The sequence below is a fragment of the Hirundo rustica genome, chromosome 6, assembly GCF_015227805.2.
Source record: "Hirundo rustica isolate bHirRus1 chromosome 6, bHirRus1.pri.v3, whole genome shotgun sequence".
Classification (NCBI taxonomy): Eukaryota; Metazoa; Chordata; class Aves; order Passeriformes; family Hirundinidae; genus Hirundo; species Hirundo rustica.
The window spans coordinates 24,634,828-24,651,944 of record NC_053455.1 but is presented as its reverse complement, the minus strand read 5'-3'; the positions used below and the strand labels follow the sequence as shown (position 1 = coordinate 24,651,944).

The following is a 17,117-nucleotide window of genomic DNA, read 5'->3' as shown; positions in this document are numbered from 1 at the left end:
GCTCTCTCCAGCAGGCTGAAGAGGAAAATAAGGAGGGTGGAAGAAAACTCACGATCCAAGACAACAACAGTTTAATAAGCAAAGGAGAAGGAAAGAAGAACAAATCAACCAAACAAAACTAAAAACAACAAAAATTTATGCAAACAGAGTCACTCGCCTCCTCTCACCTGCAGCCCACCATGGTCCAGCCAGTCTCAGAGAACAGCAGCTTTGGAAGAAAAACGACATACCCCCTTCTTTGCTTTACCCAGTTCCCATTGCTAAACATGACTTTATGTGGTGTGGGATATCCTTTTGCACGGTTTGGGTCGGCTCTGTCCCCTCACAAGTTCTTGCCCATGTCCAAGCTACTCTCTGGAGGGACAGAGTTGGTGGGAAACAAAAGCCTTGATGCTGTGGAAGCAGTGTACGCAATATTCAGAATACTGGTATGTTATCAGCAATGTTTTAGCTATAACCTCAAAACACCAAAGTACTATGTGTGCTGTTATGAAGGAAGTTAATGACATCCAAACCAGAGTCAGTACAAGTAGTAACGTATCTTTTCAATAATAAAAATATTCTTTTCTAGAATGTGTAATGGAAGGCATTTTGTAAATTTGTAGAAGCACTGATGATAGATGGATATACAGCTTAAATTTGTGAGGGAAGAGTTTCTAAATTTATATAAATACAATTTACTTAAGTAGGTCTCAATTTTTAAAATTCTAATAATAATTTAGAAGAGATTTTACTTCTGTGCAACAATGACTTCTCACATATGAATGGTCACAACATACATATATGGCATTAGTGATGTCTTAAGCCACCATTGTTTTGTTCAAAAATGAGCATGCCCTTTTGTTTTGAGACATTGTGTTTTTGTCTTCTTTGACTTTTGATTTAGTTAGTACCAGAGGCAGTGATATTAGCACAAATAGGAAGTTGTAGCAGAATATAAGTATATGACTTGAGTGTTTATGAAAATTAGCTTAACATGCATCTCAAGGGCATGGTTACAAACTTTAGCTCATGTTATTGTAAAGGGGATGTTTTCTTTTGAGAGGAGGGAGTTTCTTTGAGAAGTTTGACAGTAAAGCTTTCAGGGAAATACAGGGTAGAGCTGAAAAATGTTCAGAAAATTACATTCCAATGAATTCCCTTAAAAGGAAAAGAAGAGCTTAATAATCTTGTATGATGCCTGAAATGAGTGGTAAAGTCAACAGAGTGGATATACTGGTCATTGAAAGGTGAGAGAAATAAGACAAGCCTTCAGTAAACTTGGCCTTTAAATGTTAAAAAAAAAAAATACAGAAACACCAAGTCTTGCACCTGCCATTGCATGGAGAGCATCGTGAAAAGATGACTGATAACCAATGTTTTTCTGTGCTTGATGCATCAGTTGAATTTGGCAGTTACTCTGAAGAAAGTGAAGACCACCTCTGTGTGTTCAGCATTCCTTATGTATCAGCACCTGAGTCCTTTGAGAGATTTTGTATAGTGCCTGAAGCATTCAGCAGGGAAGTACAGCACATGTTGAATAGCAAAGGTTGTAGTGAGGACTGATGTTTTGACCCAGGGAAGATGATAGAAATGTAGAGCTATCAATTGTGAAAAGCTTTGGGAAGTATCAGAGCTTCTAGGCTCTGGTTCATTCGCAATCCAAAAGATCACAGGTGATAGTGAAACACATTAATTTGTACTTCTGATATAAGCATAATACATTTTTCTTCTGACTGTATAGAATACCTCAAAGACCTGCTGATAGTTGCCTCTAGCATGACATTTTATCCCTGTCACAGTGGTTTTTGTTAACAAGTTACATTATGTGTGGAAGGACATTCTGGTAACTGAGGCATATAAAGGACTCCTGCAAAACACAGAACATAACATTAGCTTGTGCAGAGGCTTGTGATATCCTCTGTTGATGAGCTGTAAAAGAAATGTTTGAAAAACATATCTTGGTCTTCAGAGGCCTGAGTGGTTTCTGAGTGCAAATGGGGGATGAAGGGACACCTAGCTGTGGTTCATACAAAAGCAATACTATTTTGCACTCAGGTCCTTGAACTTTTTTTATGACTTAAATTTATATCTTGGCAGCAGGAGTGGGCAAAGCTTTAATATTCTGAGTTTAGCTTTTTATTTATTTATAAGCTCACTAGCCGTAATGGCAAAGCATCATTCAAAATCTTAGCTCTATTCTGTTAGTAAAATACATGTGGTATTTTACTTGCAATCTGGCTCACACCTAGAAATCTGCTGGGCTAATTAGCAGTAATTGTGATGTTCTTGTATAGCAGTAAAGGGAACTAGCAAGGCAAATTAGTCTAATACTGACATTTATGAGCTAAACAGTGTGGACTATTCCATATGAACTTTAAAAAGTGTTACATGAAATTATAGTTGAGAACCAATTAACCAATTAATCAACTAAGAGGAAAATTCACCTGATAGCTAATATATTTTAAATTATATGCACTTCTGACACTTAGCCTTTTCTGAAGGTAAAATGACATTGCTGGTGGTTTCATTCTTATTCCCCTTTGGAGGTGGATTTTATTCCCCTTTGGAGCTGAGGAGTTGTGCTGACTTCCCTGCTCAGCTTTGCAAATACAGTGTAGTTCAAACTGATGTTACTGCGCTTTATCCACCAATGAGCAGTTTTGCCCATTCCCTGTATCTAAAGTACAGATTCCAGGTGGATATCCCAAAATCCTTTTTTCCATATTTTGTGTTTGTAGGACAGATTTGAGTCATTATCTCTAGGATAAGGAGATGGTAAAACACCTTAGTAATTCCTACAGGGACTGTTTATCTAGAGGAAGGATATTCCTGTTTCAGCCTAGATCTTGCCAAAGTTTTTGTTGCTTATATGGTTTTTTAAATAGCATTGGGTCAGCTATTTAAAATAGCATTGGCTCAACTACATTCCAAGGTTTTTTATCTATTTTACATTATTTATATATGTGTCTATGTATATGATTAAAGTAATGGTTTAAAATATTTTAAGGATTTGGCCAAATTAAAGCTACAGTTTTTTAGGGTTTGGGTGTTTTTTTTTTTTTTTTTGTTTTTTTTTTTTTTTTTTTTTTTTTTTGTTTTTTGTTTTTTGTTTTTGTTTTTTTTTTGTTTGTTTGTTTGTTTGTTTGTTTTTTTAATATATGTGTTGCAATATCATTTGACTGTAGTTTTTTTGATTTTTTTTCTTGATTTTCAAAAGCTATTAAGGAATGTCTCTACCTATTTTTATATAAAATCTGCTTTGATAACAGAGAAACATTTTGATATTTCCATATGTGAAAGCCTGTTTACAAATAGTGTTTAAATAAGCTGCTTTAAGCTCTTAGTGTGCATTTTTCATAATTTTATACTTAATTCAGGAAGTTAGAGGGTTTTTTTTTTTTTGTGGTATACTTTTGTGACTAGTTGTAAATTAATCACATAAATACAGTGTCATCATTAATTAATTATGCAAGTAAACCAAATGGTTATTTCATTACTTTATAGAAATGCCAAGAGTTTGAGGAGATCTTGTGTCTTAATAGATTAGGCAGAATTCATTGGGAAAAGTCTTAGTATGTTTAAGATAATGGGAAAATACTGCTTTCAGTACATCCTACAGAGATCCTGTTTAAAATAAATGACAGTCTGTCACGTTCAGTAGCACATCAGTCATCAGATTTATTCTAATTCCTTAAGCTGAACATTTCATTCAAGCCTGTAGATTGTCTTGTCAAGCTACCAAAAGCCTCATAGCTTTTCTGTCAAGCATAGAGTTGCACTAGCAGTTCACAAATAAATGCTAAGCTGGAAAAATACTGTTTATTTTCTTTAACCTTTTATTCAGTTAACTGCACTGCTCTTTCATGTTATTTTCTCCATGTATGTTTATCACAAAGTATTCTAGGGACTGCTTCCTGAACATGCCTCATCCTGACCACAGCCACTTCAGACCAAGGACCACTCGTTTTGGGGCGTGTTGTTTTTACTTGTAGCAGTCTAGACCACCGTGGTTATCACATTCCTCCTCTAATCACAAAGGCCCAGTGAGCAGCTTCGTTTGCTGCAGACGTGAAGGAATCCCGCTGCTGCTGCTCTAACAGCTGTGGTGTGGCCAGTCTGGCTTTGTGCAGAGTGGCTGTGGACTTCTTGCCCTGTATGGAAAGGGACAAAGGGATACTTTTGCTGTCAGCCCATATAGCCATAACACTCTTTGTATTTATTAATCACAATCTTTCTAGGATATTTTCTCATGCTGTATTGTGTATGTCTGTGTCTTCTTCTTTTCTTTTTTTTTTTTTTTTTTTTTTTTTTTTCCCCTGACCATCTCTAATTCTGAGCTTTTTGCTTTAAATGAAGTTGTCTGTGTAAACCATAGTACTTGCTTATGAAGTCTACTTAAGCCCCACATGCTGGTGAGAACTTGACATGAGACATACTTTCTTTGAAATCAACATATGTATGTCTGAGGTAGTAAAACGTTGAGGATGGTTAGTTGAAGTTAATTAATTCAATTAAGAAAATAAAGTAAACTGTTAGATTGGTGCATTTGTATAAATTACATATAAGGCAAAAAAATTACTTGTAAAGTACTGAAAGCCTCATGTCCAGATAAGACATCTTATCTGTTAATATCAGTTATCATGTCTCTGTCTCTGTATTAAATTGCTAATGCTATTGCATTCAATATAAAGTTGTGACTGTCCTTTAATAGGAAAAAAAAATCCTTAGTTGTCTCTTCTAGCTATTAAAACCATTAAATCTAAGCTGTCTGTTAATAATTTCTGGAATCACCAATTTCAGAACTCTACTTTTTACTTCTAATTTTTCACTGTAACTTGTGATTTCTTCTAATATGTGTTTTTTCCTGTCATTTACATGCAATGCTAAATTTTCTCTCTTAATCTGGTGTTTTTCTTTGTTTTAAAGCCCTGCTCTTTTTAATACTTTTTCTTGGTCTGTTAAATGGCCTATGTGTTCTTTTAGCAGACTTACTCTTTGAATGGATATTCTGAAAGACACATTGTACATGTCTAAAAAGGAACTGTGGTGTTGAAGCCCTAGATAAAATTAAAGCCTGAGTATATAACAAAAAGATTGTTAAAATGTCAAGATAATGAAAAGTCAGAAAATAAATTAAACCTATTATTAATTTTGAATTGTATTCAAACACAGAAATATATATCAAAGACAAAAGCTGATTACAGAGAGATAAAATTCAATTTTACACTAGGATAATTGTTTTATGTATTTTACATTTATTTATAAGATCAGATAAGGGCCTGGAATTCTCAATATAAATCACAGTATAGTCCTGATGAATGCCAAGGTCAGTAAAAGGAAACCTCTTCACTTGCAGAACACATTGCAGTAGCAGAAAATACAAAGTGAATAAAATGAAACTGATAAGCACCATCTTTCTTACTATACGTTCTTTACCTGCACTATGATGTTAGAGCTTAGAGTAGTTTTGGTTTTTCGAAGGAAATAAGGAAATAATAGGTATCAATGCTCTCAGCATCCTCCTGTAAAATATCTGCAGCCAAATTAACATACCTCTCCTAAGTAGAGACTATTGCAAAATTTACTTGAGGTCTGTGAGTGAGAATGGAACTGTTGTCGCAGCTGCACTGTGAAATTAGATTGGCCCTATTCAAACAGTCTTGCATGTGCTGGAGGTGTAGTTGATGGATCCAAATGTCGCTTACATGGTGGAGCCCATGATTTAAGAGTACATTTCTGTAATAAATATCTTCCTATCAGGAAGGCTTATTTTATCCAGAATCAAATCTCTGGTATGTCTTCAAGAGAAGGAAATTTAACTATTTTTCAGACTTGACCGGACAATAAAATGGATTCTAGGTTCTCACATAAGTGACTCTGTGTTGGGTACCTCAGCTGAGCATCTGAGTCAGTTTGAACTAAAGAAGAAGACATCCTCTGAGTAACTGAATTTCGAGTCAGAATTTAAAACATGTAGATAGTGAACTGAAATGTCTACCATGCATCTTGCCACACACATAACAATTATTAAGCTGTAGTGTTCAGTGATGGGGGTTTTTATATGTAATGCATTGGAGATTTTGAGTCCTAGGACAAAGCAAAAACAGAATTCTTGACATGGCGCCCGCTTCACAAAAATGTGTTACTAGACCTGGCAGGTATTTCATCAAGGTGGGCATTTTTCACAAGTGTTGGCCTCCAAAAGATGTCTTCATCAGCTACCTTTATTTGGCAGCAAGGAGTTCTGCACTTGTTGCTTTTTACAGAGTCCAGCTTTTTTGGGCTTCTGTCAAAGTAGCAGTGTCACTGAGGTGAGGAATTTGCACTGTTGCCTGAGTTAGATCGCATCAGGGAGTTGTGGCAATGAATGACTCTGCATCTGTAGAGTAAGGAACTGGTGTCACTGAGCAGCTCTTCTAGGTAAGTGCTGGGATTACAAATGGTTTTTTGTTTTCTTCGAAAGTTGTAAGTTTTTTCATAAGCTCGTAACTTGTTCTGCTTCAGCCAAGGAAGGGCCAGTGCTGCAGGCTCAGCGTCTGATCTTTTATTTCTCAGGTAGGATTCAGGGTAAATGGTTTTGCATGCCATGTGGTTTAACAACTATGGAGCTCTACTATAGTGCTTGGTAAGTTTCTGCACAGGCAGTAGCTCAGCAGCTCTCATCTGCTGGGCTGATGATGAGATTGCTGAGATCTGCTTCCATGTAACAAGGCTTTCTTTCCAAATGCTGAAAATTGATTACACTGCAGAAGTACCGATACAGAAATTCAGCTACCTGTGAGAATAGATTCATTCACCTTCCATTTTTTAATACAATTGGATTTCTTTCAGGATCATAGTGAGACCATTCCTGATTCAATACAATTGTGAAAGGGCATTAATGGGCCCTGTCCACCTGTTTGTTCATGTATCCTGGAATATAAAAGAATGAAGCATCCATGAAGGATTCCATTGTCATAAAGGTTATGGATTAAGATGTGATGGGTGTTTCCAGAGACTGTTATTGTAGGATGTACAGTCAACCAGTTAAGGGTGTTTAAGTTAGTTTTCTGCATTACAGCGGCATAAATGTAGGGTGATATAAATATGCCTGGGAGCAATCTTGAGCTTCTTGCTTTATGGACTCAGAATTTGATAGTAGCAAGAATAAACAGAGTTGTGGGGTGTAACACTTCCCACGATGTACTGAAGGTGACTGCTGTGCAGGTGTACAAGGTAACTCTAATTAAAACAGTTTCCCCTTGAAATGTAATTTTGTTCCTCCTCTTCACTATCCAGTGGTAGACTAATATTTGTCTCCGGAATGTTTTTCCAGGATCTGAAGTGGAATTACAGTATCTGAAGGTTACTAAATATTAGGCAAAAATTATAATTCTCTTCATAGTTTAAAAGTATCTTTCATATTTCAAAAACCCTCCTGGATGTACAATTCTTTTGGCAAATATTCCCTGTCTTCCGCTAGAGAGAAAACTTACTATAAATAGCATAGGCTGCGTTCATAGTGAGGTTCCCCTCCAGTTGTATCCAAATTTACCTTAGAAGTTAACAACAACTAAAAAAAAAAAAAAAAAAATCAACTAGGTACTTTATGGAGATCCCATTTAGTGTTGCATATGACACTTTCTTTCCAGTAATACAGCCATTCAGGTCATATGAGAGATTGGGGAAATTGAAAGTTACCTCTACATCTTCAACTCTTAAAAATCCCACATGTAATAAAAAACAGTGATGAATTTTTTAAAAACTGTAATCCTGTAGAATATAATTATGTGTGAAAGTGTCACTGTTTAGTAATATTGGAATTATACTGTAAATAAAACAAAAATTTTGTTCAACTTGCTATAAAAATTTGTTCAGATTAATGCTTAACTCCAGTTATAAAGAAGCACATAAAAATTATCAGATGTTATCCAAAATGTTTTGAAGAAAACTTTTAGCTCATCTGATTAAAGAAAAATGTGATTGGAGTATGAGTTTGCTCACTATGGGGTCTCTGGACTTCTCAAATGTCTTGAGAAACAGGTTTTTAGAGTGGTGTCTATTAATGGATGTCTGAGTGTAGGTGTGTTTTTTCAATCTGTCCTGAAAGCACAGTGAAAAACCTTATAAATACTGAACTACCTTTTCTTTTGGTTTAGTTTATATATAGTATCTTTGATAAAAAACAATTATATTCTTTCACCTCAGTAAAGTTCACTGTGGTGAGTAAATGAAATTGAATTCACTTAACTCTTAAGCAGACAGCAAGTTATGGCAAAAACAGGAACCTTTCCACAACACCTCCTTTCCCAAACCATACTGTTCAGCAGATGCACAGTCCAGCTGAAGAACTGAGTACAAAAAAGTACTTGGATAAGCAGAAATATGAACAGAAATAACTGATTAGATATCACATCTTTAAAGTCTGGAAGAAATTTAAAGACAGATGTTGAAGACCACTGAAAGCAGTGTAGTGTCAAAGGGTCATAACATACCAGAAAAATTAATTCTGAATGTGTTAAGATTTGCTTTTCACAGGAAGGAGCTATGAAAGCACAATACTAAGAAAAGTTGCTTTCATTTATAATGAATTTTAGGAACTATTTCAAAAGACTTTCTTCTTTCCTCCCAGTTGGACTGTGAAATGGGAAGATATTTACGAGTTTTCTTAGTGTTACGATTAGGTACAGATGCCCTACTAGTGCACATACTTTTGTCAGGTGCTCTTGCAGCATGAAAGGTGAGATAAAACTGTGGAGCCTGCAAGTCTTACAACTTCACTATGTCCAGGAATGTCTTCAGAATTATTCTGCATATTTGAACTGTTGGCCAGATTTTCCCTTTTTAAAATATTGTATTTTATTTACACTTCTATAGCTATAAAGTCTTGATTTTTTTTTTTAATCTTTTAGTGATGCCAAGCAGTGAAATGCATAATAACCACAACATCTGACAAACAAGCCACAAAATATTCAGCACAATTATGTGCAAGAGAAAGCAACCATCAAAATAAGCCTGGGTTTCAGAAGTACTAATGAAAGGTTTTTCTTCCTTCATCTAGTAAGTGGATTTAGAATTCCTTTGCTTCACCCAGGAATAACTGGTCTGGGGCCAGTATTCAGCTGCTGTCTCTGCTCTAGTGTTTTGGCAATGAAAACATGAATGTATCTTGATGAATCAAGGAATAAGTAATGCAAAGTTATTGGAATATAGAATGAACTTGCAAGAAAGAATAAAACATCCGTTTCCTTTTACAAAAGAAAAAAAAAAAAAATCCAAAGAGTAATTTTGCTGAAAATGGCTAGATAATCCTAGGTCTTGAATTTTTCTAGGTTTTTTTTCTCCATTTATATGTGTGGAAAGAATCTGATGTTAAGACTCAGAACCCCTAAGAATTTTTTCTATCAGTTGTTAACCCACAACTTACATGAAACTTTGTAGTTTATATTCTCAGAGGAATTCTTTAGGGCTTCTCCACTGTGAATTACTTTCATGATTTTGGCTGAATAATTTGCTTACTAAGGTTTGGAACTTAACTTTCTTCGGAACCCAGGAAACAAATTTGGGTTTTTTAAAAAACATACTTGTCCAGCTACTTCATTCTGTGTGTTGCATATCACTATAATCAAAAGATGGAAGAATGAGAATGTTCCATGTATCCAAATATTAAATAAAAGAAAAAAAAAAGCTGGACTATTTCATTGGCTGAAAAGGAATAGAAATGACAGAGTTTTCATTATGTGTGTTCTGACATTTCTGCTTGTGTTTAAAATTGTTCTGCACCTTGCTTTGGAAGACCTTTTGTAACTCAGTTTTCCATTGTTTGTAACTTTTAACAGTTTAGACAGATTTTTTTTTTTCACAGCAGGAATTTCCTGCCTACTGGGTGAAGTTAACTTATTTTTTGCAAGTTTCAACTGAGAGAAGGTTTTGGATTTTTTCCAAACAAGAGTTAAAGGATAAATTTCCCTGACATAAAAAAAAGGAAGCCGTTTGATTGGTAGCCACATATGTGAATATGTTTTGCATTGCTTACTTAAAGTTTGGGAGGGAAATTGATCCACTATCAGAAATACCTGGTTTGTGACTGATCATCTAACTTCAGCTAATGCCTCTTTTTTTCCTTTTGGTGTTGTTGTTGTTGTTTGCTTGTTTTTCTGTAATTTTCAACTGCCTGGCACTGATTCGCAGTCTATGATGACTCCCTTCAATCTTCTACCTTTCTTTGTTGGTGCAACTTAAGGAAACAGTGCAGCAGTTGCTGTGGTGCTAAATGTTTGCAGGTTTAGCCTCTTCAGTCCTTAGCTTACATTTAAATTCTGGACATTCTCAACAGACTTATTTCACTGAGTTGTCTCTGGTTCTCATTGAGTTTTGTCCCACCTCAGAATACCTTATTCTTCTCTGGGAGTCCAAGATAATTTCTGAATGTGTAGCTTGTTATTTTGAATTTACTGGTTTTCTGATTTCTTTGATATTGCAATAAATTTCAGGGAAACATCTGGATTCATTTTCCAAAATCACTAACCTAGTAATCATAGCTAAATAAACAACTGCACATAAGGCATGCTATGTATCATGCATGTTAAGCGTGTTGTAAAGCACACAGTCAATGCGTAAGTGCTGAAAATGCTTAGAAATGTTGTTATTGGAATGTAGCAAACATAAAATCATAGGATAACTTAGGTTAGAAAAGGCATTTAAGATCATTGAGTCCAACCATTAATGCAGAACTGCCAAGACCACCACTAGACCATCTTCCATAGTACCACATCTACACATCTTTTAAATACATCCAGGGATGGTGACTCCACCGCTTCCCAGAGCAGCCTGTTCCAAAGCTTGCCAAACCTTTCCGTGAGGAAATTTTCCCTAATACCTAATCTACACATTCTCTCATGTAACCTGAGACCATTTCCTCTTGACCTGTTGCTTGTTACTTGGAAGAAGAAATCAACCCCTTCCACACTACAACTGCCTTTCAGGCAGTTGGGGAGAGCAGTAAGGTGTCCTCAGTCTCCTTTTCTCCAGGCTAAACATCACAGCTCCCTTAGCAGCTCCTCATAAGACTTGTGCTCTAGACCCTTCCCCAGCTTTTTCTCTTCTTTGGACACATCCTGAAGTGTGCCATTTTTCTGTAACTTCCACTTCTCGTTTACAAGGGTGAAGTTACTACTCATAGTCGACGAAGGCACTATGTACACCATCTAGTTGCTAAATTTAAAAAAAATAAATTGAAAGTTCAGGCGAGATTATGTGGTTATTGAGCCAAAATGTGTGTGTTCACACCTGAGCAACCCTGTGTTCCTGTGCTTTTACTGCTGCACATGCCATGGTTAAGGGAGCAATTGCACTTGTAGTTGAAGGCTAGCTTTCTCTTCAGGTAGTTATCTAAGAAATAGTTAATTTGCTTGTAAAGAACAAATAGGGCTAATGTGGAGTCGGTGTTACTTTCTTTCTCTGAGCTTTTTAGCTTGTAAAATTTCAGGTGATGTGATTCCTTTCAGCAGCTGAAGTGTACACAATAGAATTGGAGTAGTTGCATAATTTGGGTAGAACTATTCAATGCACTGAATATATTGCTTTATGACAGCAGCGAAGGCACATTTGTGTTTTCATTGTTTAAAACAGCCTGACGGATGTGTGGCTGTACTTTGCTGCAGGAAACCAACAGGCCCCTCTCCGTCCCCATGTACAGGACTGAGTCTTGAAAGGTTGGCACATTTCTGACAGGCCTCTGCATGTTCAGTGCTCATGATATTTTTTGGTCAGGCTCCAATATCCACACTGCTTGTAGCCTTTATGCTTTTTATTTTTACTGCTTTTGCTGTCAGGAAAAATGGTGCTATTTGAAGGTACCTTGAGAAATGTAAGTTGGCTGGATGAATCAAGTTTCTCTGCTTCAGTGTGGTTTTTTGCCTCCTTTTCTTCATTGAGTCCCTGTTCAGTCTTACTTCTTTCTGTAAAGGCAGCCAAACAATTGGAATGTTTTTGGCAGAAGACATAGTTTCTGCTTAATGCTCTTACTTGTACTCGTGGGTTTTGAATTTGGCACTGAGTTACTACTTCAAATTTTTATGTGCATATAAAGTTTTGTGCTTTTATTTTTGCTTTTATGGTAAAATCTGGGCTAGTAACTTAGTTCTGTGAAAAAAAAATAATTTGGGGAATTTGGGAATTTCAATATATTGAATATACTATACAATGAATTTTGCAAACATAAGCACTGTAGACTCTTGAATCATTTCCGTAGGTAGCTTTGGAGCTCTTTAGTCACAGTGACATTTTTACAAGTTTGGGGAAAGGATGGATTTTGTGGGGCTTGAGGTCAGAGCTTTCAGAAAGACAGGCAAAATAACTGTATCAGTGGTCCATTTTTGGTTTACTGAAGGGCGATATGCAAACCAATATTTGGCACTTAATTTAATGCCAAATCATCCAGTCATGTAGTAGACTGAAGAAAATCAGGTGTTTAAGACCAGTAGGGCTCAAAATGCTGTGCACATGCTGCTGTTGGCAGTTCCCGCCCTGTTGGCATTTAGCCTGTCTGCCGCATGGGTGGTCTTTGGTTGTGTCTCGCTGCTGTTTGGTTGTTGGTTGGTCAGGGGCTCTATTGGCCTACCCATAAAGCAGAAAGCAACGTAGTATTTTTTCTGTTACAGGAATTCTGGTGCTGGTGGGTTTGTTTTGTTGCAAAACACAAAATAACAAAATAGGTAGGCAGGAATTGCGTATGATCCAGTTCAGAGTGGGATAATCTCCAAAGTTAGATTGGGTTGATATATTTGGATGAGTTTTGCCCATATCCAGCTACAGAGATTCTGTAATCTTTCTAAGGAGTTAACTAGTTCCAGTGACCATCATCACTGTGAAAAATTTTCTTTGACCTGTTAACTCTGAGTTTTCTGTGTTACAGCTTGTCTCACAGAAGGATCTGTCTCTGTCTTCTCTATATTTGCTCACAAGGCAGCTGAAACCCAATAAAATCCCTGTTTAGCTTTTTCTCCTTAAAACCAACTAACCAAATTCTTGCAAACTTCTCACTCATAACTCATGCCCTGCAGACCCCTAATCATCTTGAATCACGTGCTGGACTTAGTTCAGGATATCCTTGAGCAAGTCGAACCGGATGCAGCACTTCAGATGTGCCAAATATAGGGGTTTAATGACTTCCCTTTGTCTGCTGCCTATGATCCTGTCAACAGAGTGTCATATGCCGGTAGCCTTTACCACTATGTAGTGCTGATTCTACTAAAACATTCTTTTGGCTCCAGATAAGACAACAGCTAGTTTAAAATGCACATATTTGTTCCTATTTGTAAAGGCTGTGGAAGTTACAGTCTGGTTGTAAAATGTTTAGAAATGGAGATCTGGCTGTCTATATGTGATACATAATACTGAATTTTAGGGCCAGTGAAGAGTTTACAACAAAACTGAAGGATGGCTGAATGATTTGGCTGTTCGCACCTGATCGAAGCATGTCATAGTTTCATTATTAGAATGAAAATAATGTTAGAGTGTCACAGAAAAAAGTTGCTTCACGGAATGCACGGCAAGATGAGAAAAGCTACGGAAAAAGGAGAGACAGTCTTTGACAAGATTCTCTGCAGTTTTCTTTAGATTTCAGAGATGGTGCACAGGGGAAGGGAAGAGGCATGTATTGTCAAAGAGAAGACAAAACTAAGGAAAAATAAAAGAATTGAAAGACAAAGGACAGGTAAAAACTGGAAAAGAAGACAACAGAGCAGGCTGAAGATTGTTTAGTAAATAAAATACAAATGAAGATTGTTAACTTGAAAATGAGAATATATCAGAGGGCAAAAGAGATAGGGGACTGTTGGTGAGGTAATATGCACATAAACATTTCCTGATGCACAGAGAGAATTTAGCCTTGAAGATACTTAGTTCAATTTAGTTAGGGAGAAAAAAATAAAGAGGAAAGTCCCTATCTTTTTTTCCTACTATATTTAATTCAAGAATAGGTGAAACCAATTATAAACCAATTGGTTTTATGCATTTTTATGCCTCCTCTCGTGCCTTTGTCCAAACCATAACAAAGACAATAAGTGCTCTTTGGCTTACAGTATGCCATCATTAAAAGCACCAGATGCAAATTTTGTAGGGAGAGTATAAAGAAGCTGCTGCAGCAGCAGAGGAAAATTATCTGAGCCCTGTTTCTTCATGTCTTTTCTTATTTATGCAGGTTAGTTGAAACCAACTGCATATGTCTTACCTCCTTTTTGGTCAAGATTCAGCAGGGAAGAAAAGCCAGGGATTACTGCTTCACTCTGCCCTCTGGGGAAATGTTTTTATCAAGCTTCCTGACAATGAAGTTACTTTTATTAATCAAAATCTTGAAGACTTTTTAGCGATGTTCAAGTTTATAATTTTGAAATAATACTCATGCTGCATTCACCCACTTACAAGGCTAATCCACAAGCCTATATTTTGTATTCTTTTAAAAAGAAACAATATTTTGCATTAACTACTTGTATTTGAAAGCATATGAACGTAAGAAAATACAGTACAATAAAATAAGTATCTCTGTAGTCAAAGTATGTTTCACTTCACGGCTTTTAAGTATCTAGCAGATGAGTATTTTTCCACTTGTAAAAAATACTTGAATTGGCTACCTCTGTTATCCTTTGACTAGTGTTTTTATAACTATCCAAAACTAGTTTTAACTTACTTTGAATTGCCCCAGATTTCTGACAACACCATAAAGTTTCTTAAGATAGGGAGGAAATGTGATTCCTTTTGGAGGGGTGTATCATTGAATCAAAACTTGCCATCCACCTAGGCTAAGAAAACTGTCTGTTTGTTCCCTGGGGAAATGCTTTGAGAAGGCAACTGGTTTTTATGTAGAGTACCCTCCTAAGTAATTTTTTTTTTAGCTTAGTGTGCCCCGAGGCAAAACGTTTCAGGATATTTTAGAAGATCCTGCCAGTCTAATTAATCTTACGGGAATAATGCTAAAATTCGTTCTCTGTTTCCGTCTTCAAATGGTACTTCATCCCTGCACTGTCAGTGACAACTGTTAATTGCATCTTCAAGGAAGGAACAAAAACTGGCTTAGTGCTCTTCCAAGGAGTAGTAGGAATTGGTCTCTTGTTCCACCAGAGGTGGGGCAGGTGGGATAGCCCTCTGTGTGGAAAATCTCTTCCAAGACTGGAGGATTTTTTGTGAAGAATGGGCGAATTCGGTCAAGAGCAGCAAATATTTGCATCCTGTCACAGCAGCTAAGGCCATGATTCAGTGGTTGACTTCAAATTCTTTCAAGGCAAGACCAAGGAGTGGGGGTTTGCATTCACTGGGTCTCCATATAGAGTGGTCCCAACAGTCTTTCTCTTCCTGGGGAGGACACTCAGTAACTGAACTCCAGCTTAGAAGACGGACTTCTCAGTCCTGCCCAGGGAGAGAAAGCATTGGCGTTAGTGTTTCTGCAGTGCTCTTGTGGGGTTGGAGTTACCATGGGGTGCTCCTTGGTATAGCAGGTATTCTGCAGACACACAAGAAGTTGGGGTTTTTGCCTCAGAGAGAGGAAATACTGCTACAGCTCTTATAAAAGCCACTTGGAACTGCGTAAATAAAGCACTGTATGCTTCCTATCTTGCAGATATATGTTACTTTTATGTACCTCTTGTTTTTATTTAATTCCTGTGAAGTGTTTGTGTTGATGAATTGGTATGCCATCCTTTTGAATAAGCTCTTCTTTTGTTTAGATTTTTTTTCTCCTAAATTCCATTCATATTCCAAGGTATTGAAAGGCAAAGTATTTTAATGGTGTTTTTGCAGAATATTTTCCTGAATGGATGAGCAAACAGTCATTCCAGTTAGCACTGTATAAAAAAGAGAAGGCAGTGCAGTGAGCTTAATTTTCCATTTTTTGTCTGTCATAGACATAAATAATGAAAACATACAAGCTTGGAAAGAAGTTAACAGTTCAAAACTGAGACTGCATGAGTCTCATAGGATAATATTAGTATTACCTGTGTGTTTCAATTTGACATTCTTAAGAAAAAGGCTGGTTTTCCTGAAGTTGAAACATTTAATAGTTAATGCTGTTTTTCACTGGCTCCTGTGGTAAACTAGAATGTTCATGTATTTCATGTGTATGCTTATGTAATTAAGCATCCACTAATTTCTTTCTCTTTGGAAAATACTTCAAATCAGCACTCCATATATGAAGATTTATGATTATATCATCTGTTTGTTTAAGGTAAGCATTAGGACAGGTATTATTATTTTATAATAGATTCTTAATCCCTTGTCTGTGAAGTGTTGATGTTTTCATTAGAGTTAAAATATGTTGCATGTGTACAGAAAGCCTGAAATCTCAATATGTGGTCCTATCAATTTTAATTATTTGAATCATTAGAACAGCTAATTTTTTGCTTAAGGATACATCAATGTACCATTGAGTCTGTTTTTTAAGGTTTTTTTCCAGCTTAATGTCTGAATCCAAATTCATAAAGGGTTGGAAAAATGAGATGTCTGAGCTATAGGATTCACAGGGATTTTATATGAAGCCTATTTAATCAGGATAACACTGTTATTAATATTCATAAAGTCAGCTGGAACACAAATGACAGACTATGAGCCTAAAATTTTTTACTTGTGAATTTATTAAAAGCAGCTTAAAAAATTAATGGAATTTAAGTAAAGTTGACGAAAATGAAAATCTTATGTTAGCAGAAAAAAATCTATATTAGAACTTTGTCTAAGACCATCTTGCATTGATATCTTTGACAGATTTCATTGGTACTTAAAGAAGAAAGATGCATGAATGGTCATTTAAAAGGATTTAAACACATTGGCACATTAATTTTTACATGAATAATAAGTAGTTTCCAAAAGCAATTAACTTACAGTGTACAAGATTTGAATAGAAAAATAGGACTGTGACATCAAAGGGCAAAGCAAATGTGCAGTACATTTTAAACTTTTAATAATATGACTTCTTAAAATATTTTTTTTCTTTCTTTTCCACAGTAAGTAAAGTAACACCAAAGGTATTTGTGTACAGCTTGGGTTTGAAATACGCCTAGATCTGGAACAAATAAATATTTTTATGCCGAAGTGTTATTGGTAAAGAACAATTTTAAGGCTTTTACATTGACCGGGTGCTTCTGGGTCAAGCTTTCTGATAGTTTCTC

The 17,117-nt window shown here is 36.1% G+C and overlaps 1 protein-coding gene across 4 annotated transcripts in view; it reads left to right on the top strand.

Moving 5' to 3' along the window:
- The window catches only part of MIPOL1 (mirror-image polydactyly 1), a 189,253-nt gene that overhangs the window by 12,612 nt on the left and 159,524 nt on the right, over positions 1–17,117 (top strand). The gene's annotated exons all lie outside the window — the stretch shown is intronic.